This window comes from Scyliorhinus canicula, chromosome 3 (assembly GCF_902713615.1).
Source record: "Scyliorhinus canicula chromosome 3, sScyCan1.1, whole genome shotgun sequence".
NCBI lineage: Eukaryota > Metazoa > Chordata > Chondrichthyes > Carcharhiniformes > Scyliorhinidae > Scyliorhinus > Scyliorhinus canicula.
The window spans coordinates 210,070,158-210,083,782 of NC_052148.1; the positions used below are offsets into that span (position 1 = coordinate 210,070,158).

The following is a 13,625-nucleotide window of genomic DNA, read 5'->3' on the forward strand; positions in this document are numbered from 1 at the left end:
CCCCCTTCCAAATCTGCATGGATTTCCTCCTGGTGCTCCGGTTTCCTCCCACAGTCCAAAGATGTGTAATTTAGGTAGACTGGCCATGCTAAAATTGCACCTTAAGGTGGGGTTACAGGAATAGGGCAGCGGATTGATAGGATGGTCTTTTGAGGGGTCGGTGCAGACCTGATGGGCCGAATGGCCCCCTTTTTTCCTGTAGGGATTCTGAGTGGAGTGGATTCTATCAGTTCTATGAGGCTTGTGACCAAGCAGTTGTATGTAATTGTTTTGCTTATCCAGCTGACAAAATTCACCATATTGTAATGTGATATTTAGCCTCACAATATTAACATTGAGTGGATTTGTTTATGATATCATCTTCTGTTTCCTGTATTTGATAACATTTCTGAGATAATAGCATAAAATAAACAGCTCAAATTTTACAATAAACAGTAGAGAGTTAAAAAGGTCTGGTGTAAAATATCTAGAATAGGTATGCTATCAGGAATGCTGATTTGGTCATTGAATTGAAAATCTATGACAGATCTGATGTGAGATCATATCCATTTGTAAGTTGACTCCTTTATGAGAAGATTTTGGAACACTTGAAATATTACTTGTGTGAAATTGTTTGAAAATATCACCATGATAAGTATGAAACCCGTCCTTTAAAATCATTTAGATCCTTCTCTATATTACAGCTGATGGCTGGGCGTGCATATCTTTGTGTGCACAAGAGAACTATGTCAGCAAATTGTTGAGATTTATAATTGTACAGCACTGCAAGAGAGAGTCTTATCAGTCTTATTCGTTCAAAGGCGATCTCTTCAACATAGTTCAACTCAAATTCAGATGCCTTAAGATTGCTTAGAGGCATTGGAATGTATTTCACAGTAAGTAAGCAGTTACATTGATTCATTGATTACTGAAAAGGATCAAAACTGGCATCTGCAGCAAATCCTTGTATAACATTTAATTAGGAAGTATTAAAAAATTGTGAATAATTTTTGAAAAATTAGCTCAATAAGCAACATTGCAGTTTCTCACCTAGCTACTGGATCATTTAAACCAGATTTAATATGAAAAATTTGAAATGTGCCAGAAAATGCTAGAAACAGGCTGAATTTTTGCAATGAAGGTAGTACTGTAAACAGGAGCCAGATCTCCTGTGTGAAGCTGACTAAAGTTCAGGGAGGCAATTCTCTGGTCGCGTTGCACCCGACCCAGATCTCGCTATGTCAGGGGAATTTTGTGGAACTGTATTTGCACCAGGCACCAAACCGTTTTGGATGCTCCCGGCCTGCTTCAGCTGGCATGATCTGGTTCACCACCTCATTGGGCATGAATCATATTAGCATATTTAAATCTTAATTCAAATATGCAACACATGGTTTGAACTTGATTCTCCCAGCTTAACTCTCCCACCCGCCGGCGCAACGTGAAGTCGACGTGAATCACTTCTGGTCTCCACAAACAGAGACCAGGCGTGATGACCAAACTAGGGTCTTGGAGGCCATTGTATCCTCTGGGTGGTCAGGTACTTGCCCTGGAATTGCCCAGCACCCTGGCACTGCCAGCTTTGCCCAGGCAAGAGATAGGCACTGAAGGGAGGCATTTGGCGACCCTATAGCAGGGTGGCGCCAACCTAGGGGAGTGGCGTTGGTACCGGCGATTGGGGGGGGGGGGGGGGGGGAGCCTAATGCTGGGGATGGGGGCGGCCTGATGCCAGAAATGGGAGTTGTCTTCGCCAGCGAGAAGGTGCGAGGGCTCTTTGCGTTGAGAAAAAGTGGTGGGTGTGGCAGAACATTGCTCTGAGATCGAGACACCCTTTCAATCTCTGAGGAACTAGACCTTCTGCCGTCTTCAGGTCCTGCGCACCTCATTCAGGACGCAGCTCACTCCAACCTTCAAAACATTTTCAAAGCATGGGTGTATTGTGATTTGCATCATGCTGAACCATCCAGCAGCAATCACACCTAATTTCCCACCAGAGACCACAATTAGAAGATTTTTGGGAGAGGTGAGCCCAGATTTCCACAGGGGTGAGCCCTTAATTGGGATGGAGACAGATTTTCTGCTTAAGTGACAGTAATGAGGTTTACTGTCTCTGTCTGGGGCTCTGGTGGAGCAGTCAGTACCCATTTCTTCAAGGGATTTCTGCTCTGCAGCTGATTCTTGGAAGGGAACAAAAGTGAAGAGGTTCAAGGCCACAGTGACACTGACAGGGTATGGTGGCCAATGCTGACTGGTATGAAGTCTTTGCAATGAAGCCACAGATGTTGATAACCATCTGCCTGGAAAGTCGCAGTCTCCCGTGAGACTGACACTTGGTCATCTCCAGGTAGCTGCAGGCACTGAGTATCATTGTCACTGTCATCTGTGCTGCACCAAGGACACGCCCGACTAATATGGACAACCCCCTTTGTCTCACTAACCCTCTTTTGGGACTCGGTTGATGTCCTGTGGCAGCGGTGATTGGCTCCACACTCTATTTTCGCCTTCACACAGCTGATCTGTTTCAGAGGGCATGCATTACCCATTCATCACTTTAAAAATTAGGCCTTTCCATCGCCTACAAACTCTTGAGGAGCTTTTACAATATTTCCCTTAATGAAGATGAGAGTAGAATTCCTATCCCTCCAGTTTTTCACAGTTCTTTGATACTGCCCAACATTGGAATTTCAGGGCTCCCCTGCCTCTATTTCTGTCTAAATTCAGTCCATCATGTCAGTCCTAATCAATAAAAAGAAACTATGGGTATAACGTTTCAGGTATGTGCCTCATCGGAATTCGGCTTACTCATGCAAAATAGTTGCATTTGCATTTAAATGGGCATTGATGCTGTATTTATATTGCAGCATCACCATTGCAGACAATCTGGCTTTGGGGCAGTGTTGTAATGTAAATATGGTGCAAGAACCTATTGATGGATATTCCCACCAGAGGCAGAGAAAAAAATGCCCTTCCCCTCTGCCCCAGGAGCTTGGATGCCAACATCTGGCAATTTCTCTGGCTGCAGTTGGGCTGGGTTCTTAATCTGTCTCGGCACATATTGATAGTCTATAGATACATTCCCCTAACATGGAAAAAGCCTTCATCCAAAAGTGTAAGTGTTGTAAGCATGACATTTAGCCAACTTTAGGTTTTAGCATTGTCATTTGTGATCTGTGTCCAGCCCACCGTTTAAACAGGGTAAATGCAATGGGTGAGAAACCTTGCCGCATTGCAGAAGCACTTACCGTAACAATGATTCTGCATTGAAAAGTGCCATAAAGCACCACGGATTGTACATTAATGCAAAAGATAAGTGACTAATGCTGAATTTTCATATTGTTCAAGCGCAAAATTGATTAAATCACAGCAGTAATTTGTTTAAATTGCAGGTCATTTTAAACACATTGCTCTCAGAATCTCTTATTCTTTTTCTGCATCAAAATTGCTGATGTGAAGTTGGGAAATTACAGAAAAGCAAATTAAAATGTACAGATACACACAGCTCAACCATTTGACCATAACACAATAGCTGCAATAAATAAAAAATCATCCATTTTCAAATACCTAGATTCTAGCTCTTGAAATCAACCATTGGCCGTGTGATGTTATTCACTGGCTCCAGGCTGTGACTAATGTAGCAGTACTGTACTTCTAATGTGTTGCTTATGTTTTTAAGGTAGTGACTAATTTTGGCTAGTTGCGAGAATGACTGCTGCATGTAAAATTTGGCCAGCATTTACCAGTACTGCCTTTTAATTACTATTGGCTTCAATGATCTGTTGATATGCCCTAACTTGTTTTACGCTATCTCACAAAGCTGAATTACACCAAAAGGAATGACAGATTGCATATATCCAGTCAATTAACCATTCTTTAAGAGCACCCTAACCTCCTTGAGTAACAAGGTTTCAAATCCCACTCCAGGACTTGTGCACATAAATTAATGCTGACAATTCAGCGGAGTGCTAAGGGGGTGCTGTTTCTCAGAAGGGATCTTAAATCGAGGCTCTGCTTACCCTCCAGAAGTGGATGTAAAAGATCCACTGACACTGTTCAAAGAAGAGCAGGGGGAGTTTCCCCCAGTGTTATGGCCAATGTTTATCCCTCAATCAACATCACACAAAAAACAGATTATCTGGTCTTCATCAGAGCTCCTTGTGGGATCTTGCTGTGGGAAAATCAATTGCTGCATTCCAACAGCGACTACGCTTCAATGTACTTCATTGGTTGTAAAACACTTTGAGACACCCAGTGGTCATGAAAAGCATCATACTAATCCAAGTCAGTCTTTATTTTCTTAAAACTTAGTGGATTTGGCAAACAATTCAATCAAGGGGATAGATTTGTTTCCAGCCGTAGTCCCTGCTTTACCTGTGGAAGGATACGTGCTCATTAACTTTTAATAATTAAGGATGATTTTTGTTAAATAAACAGTATATGTGTAAAAGAAACGAACAGTCCTGATTCCCTCCTCACTCAATAGCCACGCATACAGTAAAGGTCACAGGCTAGTTTTCACCATGGAGGCTTATGACGTTCATAGCATCAGACTGAAATGAGAAAGATCTGCCACCATTCTGACTGAAATCGGTTGATTCAGTTCTGATCAATAAGTGAACTTGGGCTGTTCCTGGTCTGTATGGCGAGTACTACATCTTTATTTTCCAATATCATCCTTGAAAATAGGTGTAAAGGCCTGCAGCACAACTATTCGAAACTGATTAGGATGAAGACCTGGAGCTGGCTCAGACTCCTCGAATCCAGATCCACATGGAACAGTGCATTGTAACTTTACTGATTCACCACAAGATCATGAAATTGAATTCAGCTCAGACTAATCAAAGGAAAATATTTCCTATCGGACAGTTCTTTAGGTCTAACATGACTAACTCACCTCCGCACCTAACAATCATGTGATTGTATCAACCTTTAATTAAAAAAAAAATTTAGAGCACCCAATTCTTTTTTCCAATGAAGGGCCAATTTAGTGTGTCCAATCCACCTACCCTGCACATCTTTGGGTTGTGCGGGTGAGACCCACACAGACACTAGGAGAATGTGCAAACTCCACACCGACAGTGACCGAGGGCGGGATCGAACCCGGGTCCTCGACCCTGTGAGGCAACAGTGCTAACTTGATGGGCCAAATGACCTCCTTCTGCACTGTAGGGAATTCTATGATCTGCTACAGCATCAGTACACCATTTTCAGTTCCAAACCCATTAATCCTCATCACCTCTCCAAGAGAGACTGTCAGACTGACGATTCGTGCTAAATTTAAGGTCGATTAGGTGGCACAGTGGTTAGCACTACTGCCTCATGGCACCGAGGACCCGGGTTCGATCTCAGCCCTGCGTCACTGTCCGTGTGGAGTTTGCACATTCTCCCTGTGTCTGCGTGGGTCTCACCCCACAACCCAAAGATGTGAAGGGTAGGTGGATTGGGCATGCTAAATGGTCCCTTAATTGGCTAAATTAAAAAAAAGATAATGCATACTTCACCAGAAACTACACTGCCATGTTAATAGACCATTGAACTGTGAAGAGTGTATCCATAGTTTCCTGATATGTGCTCCCAGCGTGAGACTTCTCACGAGGAACCATTACTTGTAAAATGAGCCTTTCAATATACATTCAAAATAAACTTAAGAGGAAAAATATATAAGATTCTCTCTCTCTTTCTCATCACGCCATCTACTTCTACACTCCACTCCTTCACTGGTGTGTGGGAGTGGCCCAGGCTGACTCATTTTACAATTTCATCCCGTGAGAAAGTAACAAAATTTGTTTGATGCCTGGCCTTGAATGCACAGCTGCAACCGAAAACTCACCATGTGGGGAATTGTAGCCGTGCACTTGCATCATGCAGTCCATGGAGGAATTTGCACAGTCAGCATTTACTTTTCACCTTTGATAAGGAATGTCACCTCTACTTATATTCCATATTCATTATCTCTGAAAAGATTCTCTCCAATAATTTTTGTGCCTTACTGGAAAGAACGTGTGGAATTTCTGCTATTGGCTCAATCAGAGAATCATAGGATGAAACAGCACGGAAGGAGGCCATTCAGCCCGTTGTGAATCTACTCGTTCCTTGAAAAATCAATCCAATTATTTCCAGTGACTGCTTCTTTCCCCATAGTATTGCAAGCTTTTCCGCCAAATGCTCTTGAAAATGTGTTTATGTTACCGTTCAAATTTCTGCTAAAATTCATTTGTATCATCATAAATGTAAAATGTTCACAATCAGCAAAATGGAACATAATTGTTTTTCTCACCCATTTCCATTCAAAAACACAATCTCTGATGTGTTTGAATGGTAACCTGGTGCAATTCTAATAATACAACTGGGTTTATCAATAAAGATGAGCATTTTTAATAAAGGTGTCCTGTCCTCCATCTGAAAATAATCCGATTTAAAATATATAAAATGATTTTAACAAAGTATACTGCACTAATTAGTGCCCATTAACCAGTTTCTTAGTGAATTAAATATTTTCTGATATGAAAACGCTTGTATAAATTCTCCGATTCATATTCATGGTCACTCCTGATCTTACCATCTCAAGTGGCCTCATTTTGTCCATTGTGCCATTGACAGATAAGACTACCTCTAAGCGCCTCCTTGTATCACATTCCACCCCATTCCCTTCTCCCTTGAAACCCTACTTCCTCTTGTTACCACCCCTGGATTAAAAAAAAAAAAAATTCTCTCCCAATTCATCTACAACTTTACTTGCAAAATCCCAACTATCTAGTCTTTGGTCCTCTAGTCAGAGCAACATTTAAGCAACTACCAATGTCTTCAAACATACCCTAACCCCTACATTTGATTCCCATTAGAAGCAATACTGTTTAGGGGCAGTATGGTAGCACAAGTTATTAGCACTGTGGCTTCACAGTGCCAGGGTCCCAGTTTCGATTCCCCGCCGGGTCACAGTCTGTGCGGAGTCTGCACGTTCTCCCTGTGTCTGCGTGGGTTTCCTCCGGGTGCTCCGGTTTCCTCCCACAGTCCAAAGATGTGCAGGTTAGGTGGATTGGCCATGATAAATTGCCCTTAGTGACCAAAAAAGGTTAGGAGAGGTTATTGGGATGGGGCTTAAGTGGGTCGGTGCAGACTCGATGGGCCGAATGGCCTCCTTCTGCACAGTATGTTCTATGTCTCTCACCCTGGTTGCTCCCCCAGTACACACGTCATCTCCACTCCCTTACGTCCAAAGGATGGAGACATAAACATTTATGGCAGACCACTAGTTTAGCCATTCATCATCAGATCTGATTTGACTAATATAAAATAATATTGGGTCCTGCTCTCCTCTGCCAAAATTGCTTACCATACCATTACCATTCCAAGATTATGCTGGAATTCTTTATTCTCTCATTTTCTTAAAATCCTCTCTCTTTTCTTCGTTCTCGCCTCCAACAAGTGCGAGGAGCTCATGAATTTATTTGTCACTGAATGGATGATTTCAATCATCCATTCAACTGCCTTTGCTGCTTCCCTCCTTTTCCCTAGCCCACTGGGCCAAACGTACTCGAAGTAATTACTAAACTGTACGTATGAAGCCCTCCAACCAGCTTTCAGCCCCTCTAACAGTACTAAAAAGACTCTTACTAAAATTTCAAATAATATCCTAGGTGATTGTGACATTGGTTAACTCCTCCTCCTTGAATTTTCAGCAGCCTTTGAGATAGATAACCACACCAATTTCCATCAATGCTCCTGTTAAATTATTGAGTCAGGCTAGATTGCACAAACATAGTTATCTATACAGTCATAGCTGGAGAATCATGAGGAATGGCTTCTCTTCCCACACCCACAATGATACTGATGCCCCCCCAAGGATCAATTATTGGCACCTTCATATTTCTCATCCACATGCTGTTCATTGCTATCCACATGTCCAGGCATTGCGCCATTTTTTGAACTACACAAAGCAAGGGGGACAATATTTCCTTGCTGATTCTCCATGAGAATGCTTCAACAAATCAGAGTTGACTTCCCAACCAATCCACACTCTTCTCATGCAATATAAGCTGTTGTTCTCTTTGAAATTTGGCATTCTTGTGTTTGTCCTGATGAGTGCAAGATGAAAAATGTCAACAGCATGTCGCTTTCTTTCTGCAATACTAAAATCTGGTTACACAAGTAGCTGCTGACACCCTTCCATCATCAGCTCCCAGTTGTGCAATGTCTCAATTTTAAAGTTCTCATTTTTGTTTTAAAACTTCCGTGAAGTTTGCACATTTTCCCTATCACCGGTCTCCATCCCCACAACTCAAAGATGTGCAGGCTCTTTTCTTGCGCTCTATTTTCAATAATTCATTCCTCTTCACCTTTTCCAGAAGATGTTATCTTTTGGTTGGGTACAGATCCATGGGTGCCTGGTCCTGTGCAGTACCTTTCCCAAGTGGCCTGTTTTCATTTGTAACCTTTAGCAATGAGTCACAGAGGCTGTAGCAGCACTGAAGGTGTCAAACCACAGCCTGAACTTTTTCTCACTTGGTGTGCATTTAAGCCACTATCAGAAGGAGTGGGTGGCTAGTGATAAGGAGATGGAAATCTGGCTGAAATTATTCCCCATATTCTGGGGAAACTGAGATCATTGTAGCTAATTCAACAGAGAGACGTGCTGTTAGGTAATTTGGACATTTTGAATTCTGCAGGCATCACACCAGCCTGGCACACTGGACTCTGAGGGGGGAGGATCAAAGAGGGTAGTCTATTGCTCATGTACCCCTCTGGACTGCCAACTTCAGGGTGATGGTCTCCCAAGTGTGCTGGAGGTTGGGTGGGCTCAGGCTGTGGGTCAGAGATTGATCCCAGGATCCTTCCTGCGATGGGCCTACTGGACTGCCCCTTCCAGCCTGGGCAACCTGAAGATCACTACTGGCATGGTGATCTCAGACAGCCCTTTGTTCAAAATTATCATTCTTGTCTGATCTGTTTAAACTGTGAAGTGGCCTTCTCACTCTGAACTACTCTGCCTGACAGCTGATGAGCAGATCAGAGAGTTCATTGAAGAAGCAAGCCAGGAAGACTTTCCTTTTCCTCACTTCTGCTCCCTCAGCACTATGCTTCTAAACCTGCTGTTTTTTTGAAGTTTCAAAGCCTTCCTAGAAACCCCACAACACTTGAAAACCCTTATAATCCCCTGAGATCCTTTGAAATTCTTTGCATTCATCCAATTTCACAGTGCAATGCCTTTAACCAGCCCTTGATTGACAGTTAAATTATTTAAGCACAACAGGCTGGAGGTTTGTTTATTTATCATTCCCTTCACGCTTGAATGCACCTGAAGTAACTTCTATTGATCCTAACCACAATGTTTATAAACAACCTTGTTCTAATTGACAGCTGCTGGCCCCTTCAAAAAATCATGAAGGGCTTTCACTCCCTCTTCTCTAACTGCAGAAAGTGCAGGATGGCTGCTTGGTGCCCAACCCATGTTTGGGCCGATGCGGGATTCGCCTGTAATCTGGATTCTCGATCATAGCAGCAGGGAGCAGAGAATTCCGCTGGGGGGGTATAGTCTCAGGATAAGGAGCTGATACGCCGGAACCCACTCGCCAGCCGCCCCGCTAATGAAGGGGAGCAGCACTTAAACTGATTCGGCAGGGGGAAACCCACACAGCATTCTGTTATGTCACCAAGACGACCGCCTCCAAGATTCGGGGATGCCAATCTGGCCCACCTGCTGGATGCGGTGGAGTCACAACAGGATACCCTATATCCCTGACTGACTTGGCTGGCCAGCCACAGGGCAGCCAGTGCTGTCTGGGAGGAAGTGGCAACCAATGCAGGAAGTGTGATCCGGAGAACCGGCACATAGTGCCGGAAAAAGCTAAACGACCTCCACCAGGCTGCACGGGTGAGTTGGCATTGGCCCCCCAGCACTGGTCCTGCCTGTCACCCCCACCTCAGCTTCTCCCCCCTCCCCCCCCCCCCCCGCACTGGACCATCATGTGCCTGGCACCACCCCATGTCGTGTCCCGCCCACTCCACCATCCCCAGCAGTGGTGCTCACCCATGCACTGCCCCCACGCGTGTGCTCCCACATAATGCTTGTGGATCATGAAGCCCTCTCTGCGTCCCCACAGGAGAAGCTGGCCCATAACAGATGGGAGAGGGCCCAGCTGGACAGCGTGGTCCCAGACATCAGTGTCCCCGCCCCTACGAGGAATGGGCCCTTGAGTTTGCGGGGGTGGCCGGGGACAAGTTGGTCACCGACGTTGAGATTCACCTGCGCCGCAGCGGCCCCCACCCAGAGGACCGGTCACATGTGAGTTGTACGTGCCAGCATGTTAATCCACAGGCCCATTTGTCCATGGGACCTCCATCCGATGGCACTGGCCCATCCGGGGTGGTTTCCCCCCCTACCCCACTCCATGTGGTGCGAAGTCCGCAAGGACATGGCACAGGTGCTGCACCATCCTCTTTTTGAGACAGACCCTCCCATGGCACATGTCTGTAATCATTTTGAAGGGCCAGCGATGCCTGTACACCTTGCACCGTCACCAGCTTCCCCTTCTGGGTCCCTCCCTGGCATGATGGACAGCTGGGTCCTCCGGGTGTGGGGCAGGCCCCAGCTCATGGGCCGCCTCTAGCCTCTGCCAAAACTGTTGCCGCTGCCTTCTCCAGCGTCAGATTGCCTGGCCTGCCAGCAGCACGGGAGTTCAGCCTCCGTGGGGTCCAAGATATCATCCATCCTGTGTAATATATGGAAGTAATTGACAAGGGTGAGTCAACAGTCAACAGCAATGACCTCCAGCCTGGTAGGTACCCTCCGGTCCCCCATGGCTCCCCCCCCCACTCTCTTTCCCCCCCCCCCCCCCCCCCCCACCCCACATCCTCTGCCATCCCTCAGGGTGCCGTCCACACACCCTGCACACTCAACCCCAGCCGCAACTGAAGCCCACAAACACCCCCTGTTAACATTATCTGGATCAAGCGCTGTTTCCCTGCCCAATGGCCACACCCACCCTCTGGTTGCAGGCATAGCCCCAGTGATGGGCCCAGCTCTTGGGTATTTGGATGTTGCCTTTTGCCTTCTGCCTCTGTGATGTCGAAGCCTCCAGTGTTCTGGTAGTGTGTCCAGGCCTCATGGTCTGGTTGCAATACGAGGCAGTAACTCTCACCTGCAACATAGCATGTGTACCCACTGGAATCCACTTGAAGTGCTCACATTACTACAATTCCCCATTAGCAGTGGCCTTCAGCTATGCGTCTGGAAGCCTCCATGGTCAGCAGGGGTCATGGGTGGTCGGGGGGGGGAGAAATAGGCAGTAGCCAGAGCTGCCCCCGTTATGGGTACAGATGATACAGGGGATGACATGGCGGACCCATGTGTGCTGGGGCCACCCACCCGCAGCCGGGGGCGACCCACCAAACGATGTTTCTCTCTGGGCTAGCCCACACTTTGAATTTTCTTCATCACTGGGGAACTGAACCCACTGGCCAGACCAGCTGCTCAGTGCCACCAGTTTGAAAGGGTGCCCTGATCTCTTGAGAGAGCTTGAGCATCCCCACACTCTCCACCCATGGGCAATGTTACCCCCCACACACATGGGTATTAGCCCCCCCCCTCACCAAAGTGGGGACGCCCTGCTGTGGGGTCGCTGGGGGCTCCCCTTTCCAGGTAATTCCAGGCCCCCCCCCCTTTCCAGGTCCCTCACCCTTCATCTCACCATCCTTCTGCAGGCTCCTTCATACCCGCGTTTCAACCCACAACCTTCATACCCCACTCATCCTTCTTTTCATGCCTCTTGGCAGTGCCACCCAGGCGCTACCACCATGGCAGTGCTCCTTCCAGTTTGGCAATGCCACCTGGGCACCTTGGAAGTGCCAGGATGGCGGTGCAGAGGTGCTGGGGGAGAGTCAAGGTGCTACCCTGCCCCGTCGCTGACCACCAAAGCAACTCCAATGGCCTGTGAGACCCCCCCAGGTGCCATTCTGCCTGGTCCATATTTGCGTGGACAAGTACTAGAAGGTGCACGGCTAGGCTCTTTCAGCGGAAGCCAATTGACTCGGGAGCTGGTTACATCCGGTGTCAGCACTTGGCCATGCGATACTGAGTCCTGCCTGTTGTGGGTGGGACCCAGATTGTGATGCTCGTGAGCTCTGATTAGATCTCGTGAGGTGTAATGGCTGTCTGGAAGCCCGGATGCTCTGATTCCGGCGTGACACTGCTGGTAGATCATGTCTATATGGTGGAGTTCTCCCCCCTGGGACTAAGTCCTGTGGCAGCAGCAGGGTCGGAGAATGATTCCCACTGTGGACACCGACAGAAAACCATGCCATATCTTCTGATCTTAACTTAGTTAATTATGTATTTGGGGGTTTAGCATCATCATCTGGCGGGGCACATTTGATGGTGTATGCCCTGCCATCATATGTGGGTGTCATATTTAAAAGGAGCCCAACACCATTGACCCACCATTGAAGAAATAAACACCGCCTCCTGAAGAAATAAGATGGACTTCCTGAAAAAGATCGATCTCCAGGAGCACTCTGAGGCTGGAAGATGGACCTCCTCAATCACACTGAAGCTGGAAGATCCACCTGAAATATATTCCTCCCCCTCCCATCCACTGCTGTAGTGCTCCAGAATCCAGGGTTGCTGGCACCTTCCATCCCAAACTCCAGTAGGAACCTCAAGCATTCTTCAGGTAACTCCTGACTTTTGCACGCATGCTGTTCCAGATGTGTTCTTTTTTTAAAAATGTTGTTTTCCAATTAAGGGACAATTTAGCATGGCCTATTCGCCTACCCTGCATATCTTAGGTCTGTGGGGGTGAGACCCACGCAGACACGAGGAGAATGTGCAAACTCCACATGGACAGTTTCCCCTGGATCGGGATCTAACCCAGGTCCTTGGTGCCGTGAGACAGCGGTGCTAACCACATCCCCACCGTGCCGCCCCTGTTCCAGATGTGGTCTGGACCGACAGGTTTTCCTGCTGATGTCCCAGAAAATTGGGGATGATGGAAGATTCTGGTTGGGTCTTCATCTCTGTTCCGTTAATCGGATGAAATTTATTTTTGCACAGGCCACCAGTGGATTCCCATGACAGGCACCAGCAGAAGATCTCACGGGAAATTAAGTGATTTTTGGGCCTCCCACCGAGTTCTCCCCCTACCTGCCTGCCATTGAACCTGTCAGCAGGAAGTTGGGAGAATTGTGCCTGTAGTTTTGTGACAGTATACAGATTTGTCAGTTCCAGTGAAATTGCAGATCATGCAATTTTAAAACCTGACAACTGGAAATTAGACATCCTTTTGCTGAAGGAAACCCTCTCAACATGTTTTGTCTCTCATCTGTCCCAAAACAATGGTATGTTTTTGTTATAGTTAAACATTGAATTTGTTTACTTTCATTTTATTAACTGCATGCATGCATCATGTAGACCTGTAAATGTTGATGCGGTTGACTAACAAACTCCATCAATCTATGGATGCATACTCATCTGGATTTACTGCCAGTACTAATCTGTACAATCTTGCTCTCTTGTATAATGATGGAGAAAGGAATAGCAGGATGTTCTATAGCATTAGATGGAGTAGAGGGCAGGACATTTTTTTAGAATATAAATTCTAGAATGAGAGGTCACAGATATAGGTTGCGAGGCTGTAGATTTATAATTGAGATGA

At 46.2% G+C, this 13,625-nt stretch overlaps 1 protein-coding gene across 2 annotated transcripts in view; it reads left to right on the forward strand.

The window, feature by feature from the left end:
• Positions 1-13,625, forward strand: part of LOC119963269 (tolloid-like protein 1) — a 484,046-nt gene that overhangs the window by 20,032 nt on the left and 450,389 nt on the right. The gene's annotated exons all lie outside the window — the stretch shown is intronic.